Here is a 12219-nt window from a genome sequence, read left to right on the forward strand (position 1 = left end):
AAACAAATGAGTATTGGAGCTATAAAATAAGAATATAGATAACATTATGGGTCTCTATATGAATACAGCACTTACAGATCTCTGTGTTAGTTCATATATTCTACAGGACACTTTACAATAAGACCCACATTAGATCAGTCAGTGCTGGAACTGATATAACAAGCAACTCAACATGATCAGGATGCTGAAACTAGCACAGAATATTAATGTTAGACACAACATTAGCTGAACCCAGTGAATATACAAGGGAGAATCACATCAAGTGTTAATAAAGATGAAGAATCAAGAGAAAATACTTTAACTTCAGCTGAAATGTTGTTTTATTCAATATCTCATTTGACTTTACATTAAAATTCAGTTTTCTTCATCAAATACAAACTCATACACACGACAATATCCAGTGAAATGCTTATACGACCAGCCATGACCTTAAACACAACAAGATTATATATGAGAAATAAATGACTGAATGAAATAAGAAATAAAATATAGACAAACTTTAGTCATAGGAAATATATCTGTAGAGAATAAAATCAACACATTAAACCCCGCGGCTATACAACTGTAGAGAACTTTAGCTGTAGACTGACTCAATGTACAGTGACACCATAACTGAACTGAACTAGAATACACACAGAGATGTGTGTGTGTGTGTGTGTGTGTGTGTGTGTGTGTGTGTGTGTTGTGATTGAGAGAGCGTCTGGTCTGTGTTCAGAAGCTCCTCCTCAGTGTCTCTGTGTTGGTCTTGATGGAGCAGAAGTCTTTATTTCTCTGAGTGCAGCAAGAAAGCTTCAGCTCAACTGTGTGTTTTCCTACTTTAGTCAATCCAACACTGAAAACTCCTCATCTAGTCAAGAGTTACAGGCTTATTACTGGACACAAACATTATTGAGCTTGAGTTCTTTGCTTTATTAAGCATTATTAATCCACAGTTGTGCTTGTGAACATCAGTTAATGCACTGAGAGTCAACAAGAACTAACAGAGAACAACTTTACTGTCATCAACTAACATGAACAGATCAATAAATACTGGAATAAATGTGTTTTTATTGTTCAGTTCAAGTCAAATCATGAAGAAGAAGAAGATCAGAAGAGCAGAAACAAACGTCACACTTCATTTCTCCTTTATTCATTGAGCTGCTGGATTTCTCTACAGTTGATTCAATATTTGACATTCAGACATTTTCATGTTTATTATCACATTCTAGTATCATCACCATGTCTCAGGATCTGCAGTGGGACATTCACATCAACTCTATCGTAAAGAAAGCCCAGCAGAGACTGTACTTCCTTCGTCAGCTGAGGAAATTTAACCTGCCACAGGAGCTGCTCGTACAGTTCTACTCGGCTGTCATCCAATTCATCCATCACCGTCTGATTCAGCCAAAACCGACCTCCGTAGACTACAGCAAATATAACGTTAAATTGAATTATTGATTCTGACAATATCAGGTATTAATTCAGAGAAGTGAGATAGGAATGTGTAAAATTTGTTGTAACATTTGTCCAACAACTACACATGCTTAATGGTCTGTATGAAATATGGTGTCAAATTTGATAATATTTGAAATATATAATGTTTAATAAAGCTGAAAGGTCCCGTTAGACTCAAATTTAAAGAATTAAAAGATTTATTTCTATTGTCTATGCTTTGAGATTCGTGGATTTTTCTTTTATAATATTGTGTAATAAATGACTTACTGAGTAATTAAGTTTTTAATTGAATAAAAAAAGTTATTTAAAATAAAATTGTATTTATTTTTAAATGATAATTAGTAATAATTAGTAATGAATACCGTTTTAAAAGTGACTTACCCAACACTGCACAGAATCTGCATATCAGATGAAAATCAACTGAAGCACAAGTATATTGAACTATACCTGTTAGAGTTTAGATGTTTAATAACTGCAAATAGGACCAACATATGTTCTGCTGGGCTTTCAATTATGGCTTTCATTTAATGCTAAAAACTAGTTAAAATCGATCATGATATGATTCCTCTCACAGTACCTATTGTTTTACCTTTAATGTACTTTTCTGACCAGAAAATGAGAATAATCAGTTGGACAGGAATAATATTCATTGTTAGAGGCCTCCCATAAAAAATAAATAAATAATACCCATTTTGGTAACATTTTATAATAACTCACGCTATGAATTATTTATTAATCATTAGCAAATTTAATTCATTATTTGTTAAGCATTAACTCTACATTAGCAGATGTTAGTAAGCAGTTTGTAACTACAGATACAAATGCTCTATTCTTGATTTAAAAGCACATCTATAATGTGCTTAATGATTGTAGTTTCATACTTTGTCAATAATAATTTTTTCAATACTTAAGTATTGTATCATTTACAAACCAATTATTTGAGAGTACTTTGTGGCTTTCAAAGATCATTCAGAATGCATAAGTAAATGATTAATAAACCATTCAAATTAAATTTATATGACTTATTATTCAGGCATATACTAATAGTTAATTTGTATGTTAATAAATGCTTTAGTAATTTAACTTCATCCAGTTTTGTGACCTAATCTAAAGTGAGGACTATTTATGCTATATAAATCCCTTATAACTGACAATTAAAGGCTCGGTTATCTTCTAAACAGGGGAAAAAACACGACTTTATTCATTTCTAATCATTTAAAGACACATAAATAAATCTGCATCAAATGAAAAATATTTTTTTGCAATCTTAACTAAATCTTAACTAAAATAAACTAAAATAAACTAAAATAAACGAATAAACTTCGTTAAATAACATTATAATGTTGTTTCATAATATATTGTAAATTATTATATTGTTGTTTTTATCCAATTTTATGTCCTATTTTGACACTCCTGTTATTCGGCAATGTTTAAACTTTACAGTAATTTTATTTTTTAGATAAGATTACAAAGATGTACTGTTCATTTGACACTGAGCCTTTAATTGTCATTTATTAGGGATTTATAAAGCATAAATTGTCCTTACTTTAGAAATAGGTAGAGTGGCTCTGATAGGCTAGTTGGCTTTAGCAGAAGTGGCCAATCTTGGAGCTCAGTTGGTGGCATCAGTTGCTCTGGAAGCTTTGGCTATGTCAGCAGCAGATCTGCCAGCTCTAGCACCACAGGCTCTGGCAGTTTTGCTGGAATGGGCCTGACTGTGGTTGAGGCTTTTGTGAGCGGTTCTGTTGACAGTACCTCTGGTGCATGTGGCAGTAATAGCTCTGGTGGCAACTGGCAGCTCAGGCTCTGACATGGTGGCATCTCTACAGCGTTAACTCTTGCGGTGGTGGCAACTACAGTGACCCCTACATCCTTGTGCCTCAATGCACATTGTACAAGCACACAGAGGTCGAGTAAGTGGGAATATGGGGATCATTGTTCCTGAAAAATAAAAACAAATCACACAAAGATACTTAAAAAAAAAAAAAAAAAAAACTTATTAGTCCAACTTTGACATTTCTAACTCACCTACTTGATCCTCCCCTTTTGTCTACAGTCTTTAATAAAGTGCAAACCATTTTTTGCCCCACAGCATCTGTTTTTTGACAGCCGTTGTTGACTAGCCGTGCCTGATCGAACATGAACATTGTGCTGGCAACTGTAATGAGCCTACAGTAAAAAAATATGAATGTTTAAATGTGTACAGAAGTGTGCAGAAATGTTAGATATTTTATTTTACATTTAGAAATATCAAACATTTACAACAATTATGCTGCAGTATTCTAAATTATCTGTCAGCAAAACATATAGGAAATCTGAATTGCATGTATGTATTACTCCTGTAATCCTGCAAATGGAATGAGCACCTAGATTATCAGATGACAATACACTTCCTTTCACACAATCTCCTAACTGTTCAATGTATACACCATGTGTTTCAAGAGTTTCAAAGTCTTGAACAAATGGGTGCAAGACCACCATGCTGTTTTACAGTGCTAGCAGTGCTGGGTTATTGTGGGTGCAGTGGGGGGTTATTTTCATTGCAGTGGTGGGTCTTGGAACAGAAACAAAGACGAACAGGATGATGACCAGATGAGGAATCAGGAAGGCTGGATTACCTGGTCTGACTGTGACAGCTGTGAACTTAAAAAGGTGTATTCAGTAGTTCACTGTAGAACTTCTTAGTCAACTAAAGAGCTTTAAGTCAATTTAATTCATGGCCAAGCTTTACTGGTTTTAGATAAACTGAGAATAATTTTTTCTGCTTAAAATAAAGGTGGCTGTTACTCCATCATTCTGAATAATCTCTCTATTTATAAAGATATCATCAAGGATTTTCAATGACTTAAAGTAAGTTTAAATGAACAATTCAGTAACTAAGTTGTTTTTACTGTAATTTATTTAATTTACTTTCTGTAATAAAGCTGTTTGGTAAATCTCTTACTTAGATTTTTAAATCTCCATCCGTGTTTTGTGAAACTTTGATAAAAATGAAAGTTCAAAAAAATAATTTTCTAAATAGTTTGCATTACTTTAAACATTATAGATACATGTACAATGTTAAAAAAAAATCTTGCAATGTTAAACAAATTATTACTTTGAACTTTCTTTTTAATAATTGTAAGAATCATTGTTAGTGATTTTGTACCAATAACATCTGATCATAGAAAAACAGCAGCTCTCCATGCTGAAAATGCAGCTTTGAATCACAAGAATAAATGACATTTAAAATGACAATTATAAAGAAAACAGTTTGTACTGGCCTCACTAACACTGGCTGCCTGACTGTTCAGTCAGCAACATAACCACAGATGCAGTTTGAAGATCTGTCTTTTTTATCTTAATTCTTTTTTGTAAAACAGTGACAATAAAATCTCTGTGACTGTCTCATTTAAATCTTGTGCAGTGTGTTTTATCACATAATAATGTTCTCCTGATGAAATCAGCCATCATGAATGAGCAGTTATACAAAACAAAACTCTTCTTTAACAGAATAAATCGTTACATTTTTCAAATCAATTAACAAAAATTGTGCTTATAGGGTATTACCCTTGATGGAAATATCTAAACTATTAGCAGAACCCTTTAACAGTGTTTATTTCCAAATGAAAGTGAAACTGAAAGCAACACTTTCCACTACCGACATCAACCAGCAGATGGCGCTCTGACACCACAGAAACTCAAATCCATTTATTATGAGCCACACATATTATCATTTCCCTTGATTCAGTCATACCTCAAGTATTATCCAATGCATTTATGATATTCTAAGACTACGACACAGTTATTTAAAATGGTAAATTAACTTGAAATAATTATTTGGCGTTATTCTAAAAAATGCTAAATTCAGTAAATGACCAAATGCCTCTTATTTGCATAACCATGTAAACCTAACTAACACATACACACATTCTCTGTTCTAATCTATTGGTTTATATATATATATATATATATATATATATATATATATATATATATATATATATATATATATATATATACACACACACACACACACACAATAAATTAAAAATTAAAATGTGTGTGTGTATGTGTTAGGGTTTGGTTTACATAGTTATGCGCGCACACACACACACAACATTTGTGTAATGTTTCAATACAATGTAATAGACAAAGGACAATAACCATTTTCAATGTATACCGCAGTTTGGAAAAGTCAAGGTTTTAAAACTGCCAAAGGTTTCTGCTGTATCGTTCCTACAGTGTATGTAAAGTTTTTTTTTTTTTTTTGTTTTTTAATAACGTTTTTTTTTTCTTTTAGGATAACAGTGTCTCCCAGAGGTGGGACCAAGTCATTGTTTGGCAAGTCACAAGTAAGTCTCAATTCATTGCCCTCAAGTCCCGAGTCAAGCCCCGAGTCAAGACAGGCAAGTCCCGAGTCAAGTCCCAAGTCAAAGGCAACAAGTCTCAAGTCAAGTCCAAAGTCCTATAGTTTGATTTTCGAGTCTTTTCGAGTCTTTTTAATGTATAGCTGTAAGATCTGTTTTTATTAAACAAACCTTTTTTTTTAATAAAAGGACATTGCTTAGATATATAAAGATACAAATGTAATTTTCTGAAAAAGTGCTAAACAGTGCTGCGTCTCGTCTACACAGCATATTGCACAAGAATGAGTTCCACCAAAAAAAGTCCATTTTGCCTCACATCACACAGAAATTGCAGGTCTACTGCTGTCTAGTTCATTAAGTTTAGTTGTGCTATGTTATGTCTTTAGTGATCAACTTGTGATTAACTAAAACTACATAAACAACCTCAATGAGGCAGCAGTAGACCAACAACTCCTGTATGCTGCAAAGTAAAATGGTAGCACATATTCTAAATGAAGTAGGCTACTTCATACAAACAATAACGTTGTTTTCTTCACATAACAATGAAGAACTTTGCTCTCTACCTTGTGTGATGCTCGTGCACCGATTTCCTCTGTGGACAAAACTGCTTGCGAGCTCTCAAATATACGCTGCTCACGCGCAAATTTTCTCGCTCTCAAATATGCACTGCTCACGCACACATTTTCCTGCGTGCTCTCAGAGATTATATATAGAATTTGTGTCTTGTGTTTCCTCTTCCTTTTGTGCTTTTTGATATGATTTATATTGAGGCACTATTTATTAACAATAACCAAAATACTAAAATAGACTTACATATTAAATTTTTTATCTAATAAACCATAACATTTTGGCTGTATGTTTTATGATGAGATATTTCCAGTTACAAACACTTAAAGACACAGAGAATAGATGTTGGATGTAAAGAATGCATTTTGTTTTACAAACATTTATTAAACATCCAAAAGGTTCACCATACTAATCAAATAAAAAACATTTAAACAAAAATATAACTAACGCAAGCAGAAATGTAACTGTGATAAAAAATAAGGAAAAACTTGATTAGGTATTATAGCCTACTGTACTATTCACTCTTTAAATAAATCTCACTATCAATCCCATTTTATCATGGCAACTAAAATAAAGTGAACACGTCTCTGCTGTCTTCCACATTATTGATGAGATTGTGGAGGACATTTTCCATGTCATCCTCTTCATTTTGAGGAAAAGCTGTTCCACAGGGCCCCTGAACACATCTATTGGCATGGACAGTGTTTTGAACAGTACTATAGTAAAGTACTTTAATTAATCTGTTGGGGTAATATTATAGTTGCTATGGTAACACAAGTGTAATATAAACAAATGACCCAGTGCTGTAGTTTTTTTACAGTATTGGGTATATTATATTACAATTTACCACACTTTACTGTAGTAAAACTACACTCTGTATTTCATTTGATTAGTTCACTATTCTTAATACTACAGTATGCTGAAGCATTCATTAACAACTTGTAAATAATAGCCTAAAACATAGGCAGTATACCTAACTCTCAAAAACACTATTATTTATTATAGAATTTACCTTAACCTCATAGTTTTTCGTGTATTGTTACTAAATAGTTTAGCAATATATAAACCATATCAACATTCTGGAATAATCAATTTACCAGGAGGATCTCTGGAGAGCAAAAGCAGGAAAGATTTGAGGCGCCAGTGTGGACAAAAGTCAAGCAAACGCAGTAAGACTGAATACGTGCACGAGAGACCAGCCAATCAGATTGAAGTACCTGCCCACTGGTGAAAGTAAAGTCAGAGCCAATCAGATTTTTCTTTCTTTTCATAAAGAACGGGGTTCAAATCCCACTTAGGCACTTGTAAACTATCATTTTAGACCATTTTGTCAAAAATCCCTACTGAAAAAAACAGCTTAAACCAGCCTAGGCTGGTTTTAGCTGGTCGACCAGGCTGGTTTTAGAGGGGTTTTGGCCATTTCCAGGCTGGTTTCCAGCCATTTTCAGCCTAGTCTTAGCTGGTCAGGCTGGGAGATGACCAGCTAAAACCAGCTTGACCAGCCTAGCCAGGCTGGGAGCCCAGCCAAAACCAGCTATGTCCATCTTAAACCAGGCTGGTCAAGCTGGTTTTAGCTGGATTTTGCTGGTCAGTTTCCAGCCTGACCAGCTAAGACCAGGCTGGAAACCAGCCTAGAAATTACCAAAACCCCTCTAAAACCAGCCTGGTCGACCAGCTAAAGCCAGCTTACCAGCCTAGGCTGGTTTAAGCTGGATTTTTCTGCAGGGATATTGTTATGTTTAACCATTTATTAGAGCCACAAATTATCTAAAACTTGTTTTCATGTTTGAATAGGCAATAAATGTGCTAAATAAATTAAAATAGAAATACCCACAGTGAAACAGTTATATAAATTTAAATATTAGTTTAAATACATTCATAGTGGTTTTAAATATCTTTTAATATGTAGAGTTCAAATTCAACAAACTGAATAAAACAAGTCTTCGTTTTTAGTTTATTTAAAAACAATTACAAATGGAGTAATTCAACTCACAAGTAAATGATCTCATTGAGTGATGGAATAATAAAGGTAAAACTTTAATTGAATGATCAGTCAAGTGTTTTCCAATGAAATCTGTTAAAATAAGAGTCCTACAAAACAGGAACAAAGACACTCATGAAACAAAATGTGATTGTTAATTGTATTTTTTATTAGATGGTTGGTTTTAAGTACCTTAAAAATAGTAGATAAGCCTTAAATATAGAGGGGGAAATACAGAAAAACAAACAAACAGAAATTCAACAATATAGACGCATTACATAACAATCTCACAATAAAAATTTAATTAAAAACCATATAGAGGACTAAAATATTGCTAAGAGGCATAACATCAACAATAATACAAATACTTTTAAGGTTTTAAATACTAAATAAAATTAATAGTATCAATCCAAAATATGAAAAAGGTAACACTTTACAATAAGGTTGTATTAATTAATTAAGTTTATCTATGTACTAATGTGAACAAACAATGCAGTGAAGTACAGTTACAAATCATTACAGTATTCATTAATTAATGGAAATAAAATTATTGGTTAACCTTTGTTAAATCACAGTGCATTAACATTAATGTTAACAAGCATACCTTTAAATTGTAATAATGCAATAGTAAATGTTAAACTATAATTAATAAAGGTTTAAAAGAATAGTTCATTATTAGTTCATGTTAGTACATAGATTAACTAAAAAAACCTTATTGCAAATTTTACCAAAAAATAACAAAACACTTTTTTCACAGTTTTAAGAGCTTTAAAAATAAATTATATATATCTAGTTATTATGGAATGTTACTACTAATTAAATAGTTAGAAAATACTGTCAGAGGATGGGCAAAACGCAAAAATAAAACATAATATGCGCATTGACACAAACGACCAAGTGCAAAAACATAAATTACAGCCATGTTCATTCATAATTATATGAAATAAATGACGAGAGGGTAAGTTTGGTTAAAAAAACTGAAGTTCATTGACTTATGCACAACAGTAAAACAATGCTTTTGCACAACAGTATTGCGAGTAGTAAAGTCTCTTACCTTTGACAGATGTTGTAAATCCGCTGAATAAAACAAAAGAAGCAGATCGCGGATGTGTTTATTTCACTCTCCGAGTCAGAATGAAAATGGCATCTTCAAATTTCCCGCTGGTGCAAAAACACGGAAGTGCGCCACAAAGCGCTAGTGGTCGAAAGTATGCGCGCATGCTTTCTGTCACACACACACACACAGAGATAGAGCGCTCCATGTCAGCATACTTTTTATCTTTGGGCTTTTTATTGAAAGTAGCAAGTCTTTACAAGTCAATAGGCGCAAGTCCAAGTTAAAGTCCGAGTCATTTATGTTCAAGTCCAAGTCGAGTTGCAAGTCTTTTCATATTTTGTCAAGTCGAGTCTGAAGTCATCAAATTCATGACTCCAATCTGACTCGAGTCCAAGTCACATGACTCGAGTCCACACCTCTGTGGCAGAGTATGCCGTTAATTCACTGACAAATGCCGTAAGAGCAGTTTTATAAGTCGGGACTCGGGAGCGCTGTAATACGAGAGAGCAAATCTCTTCTCTCGCGCTTGTTTCTTCTGTTCGTGCACAAAACTGCTCGGGAGCTTTCAAAACACTGGCTGCTCACATGTGAATTATCTGCTCTCCGTCTGACTCTTCGTGCTTTTGCTCTCCAGAGATTCTTCAGCATAATGTAGTATTAAGAATAGTGAACTGATAAAATGAAAAACTGTGTAGTTTTACTACAGTAAGTGTGGTGAATTGTAGTATAATATTCCCAATATTGTAAAAAATAAATAAAAAATAACTAAAACACTGGGTAATTTGTTTATATTACACTTGTGTTACCATAGCAACTATGGTATTACCACAACAGATTAATTTAAGTATTTTTATGGTACTTTACAAAATACTGTACAGCAGACACTAGTTCACTTTATTTTAGTTGCTATGATAAAATGGGATTAATAGTGACATTTATTTGAAGAATGAATTGTACAGTAGGCTATAATACCTTATCAAGTGTTTCCCTATTTTCTATTACAGTTCTGTTATTCTGTTATTAGTTACATTTCTGCTTGCATTAGTATGGTGCACCTTTTGGGTTTTTAATAAATGTTTTTAAAATAAAACTATTCTCTGTGTGTTTGAAACTGGAAATATCTTATCATATAACATACATCCAAAAATGTGATGTTGTATTAGATTAATAATGTAATATGCAAGCCTATTTTAGTATTTTGGTTATTGGTGAGAAATAGTGTACTAATATAAATCATATCAAAAAAGCACGAAAGGAAGAGGGAACCGTGTACTCAGAGCGCTCAAGAAAATTTGTGCATGAGCAGTGCATATTTGAGAGCTCGCATGCACTTTTGTCCACAAACAGAGGAAATCGGTACACGAGAAATGAGATTTGCTCGCTCATATAACATGAATGTGCTCTTGACTTGTAATACTGCGCTCACGACATTTGTCAGTGAAATAACAGCATAGCGGAGCTAATGAAATTTTTTGAGACTCGGGTGAACAGTTCACGCGGCATTTGCATTGGGTTGAATATAAAACAGTTTGAAGAGATTTTGTCTGAAACAGGTACGTCTGCACTAACATCTTTATGATCCGTCCATGTGTGATCATAGGGAGAACCACATGACCAATAATTCTTGTAATTGCAACAGCCGTGGGAAAGGTGGAAGGTTTTTGTTAAAGTTTGAAAATACCTGAAGGATAAGTTTGTTAAAACAAACAAAAAAAAGAGGCCCCCCAAAACATCTTCAATGATATTAATGATTCTCTTTTTATTCGTCTGATTTTACTGTCTGTTTATTTTGACCGCCCCCTGTCATTTAAAAAGAATATCTCAATGGTGAACGTGTCAAGTATAAAAGCCTCATCTGTTGCGTGAGGTGTGTGATGCGGTGCCAGGTGAAAGTATAAATCAGCATTAAGATGTTTGTTTTTTTCTGTAGTTCAATAATACTTTTAACCTGTCTTTAGTACTGTTTAATTTAAATACATTTATTTTACCCCTAATTTTGTGATTTTACATTTTCTCTCACGCGTTTTTGATATTGTGATATAGGTCTTAAATTTAATACTTAATGGATTTAAAAAGGTCTTAAAAAGTCTTAAATTTGACATTAAGTTATCTGCAGAAACCCTGATCTCGCTGGCATGGAGTCAGCTGCCAACTGACCGGCTGGGTTCACCAATGCCCTTAACCTCAATCTTCACATCCACATTCGCCATTCCCCACTCATTTCCCTTGACCCCTCCACTCCGTGAGTAAGAAGCAAAAGTTTTTGTTTTCTTTGCCCAAATTCTCATTTTGTTTCTCTTGTTGTTTTTTTCCCTGTACTAGTGTAATCATTATTTTCCTCGTTTTCAAATCTGACGAATCTGCTGGCCTGAAATCATTTGCATTTTTTTCTGGTGCCGAATCGTGCACCACCGCTGACTGTGCGCGCACCACGCAAAAAGGACGAGGCTTTACTCCCCACGTTCGCCGTTGTGATATTCTTTAAAACAACTGGGGGTGGTCAAAAGAAACCCACTGTAAAGTCAGACGGATAAACAGCGAAGTAGAATGTTTCCGAAATTACGTCATTTCATTAATATCGTTCAATGTTTTTAAACTAAATAGATTTTATGTTTATATAAATTATTTTAATGATTATAAGGATTTCTATGACCATTCAAGATTTTTTTAAATCAAACTTTGGTGCATCACTTGCTTTTGTTCATATCTCGGACAGTTTTACCCATTATAATTTCTTAAATATTAATGACTGCAGAACATGGGTTGCTCTACAAATACATATTTTTATTATGGCAAGAATAAAAGCAAAAAAAAAAAAAAGTACACTTACT

The 12219-nt window shown here is 33.5% G+C and overlaps 1 protein-coding gene across 1 annotated transcript in view; it reads left to right on the top strand.

Annotated features, from left to right (window-relative positions):
* LOC101886704 (zinc finger protein) overlaps nt 1-12219 on the top strand; it is an 846922-nt gene that overhangs the window by 386682 nt on the left and 448021 nt on the right. The gene's annotated exons all lie outside the window — the stretch shown is intronic.

The sequence above is a fragment of the Danio rerio genome, chromosome 4 (assembly GCF_052040795.2).
Source record: "Danio rerio strain M-AB ecotype USA chromosome 4, GRCz13ab, whole genome shotgun sequence".
Classification (NCBI taxonomy): domain Eukaryota; kingdom Metazoa; phylum Chordata; class Actinopteri; order Cypriniformes; family Danionidae; genus Danio; species Danio rerio.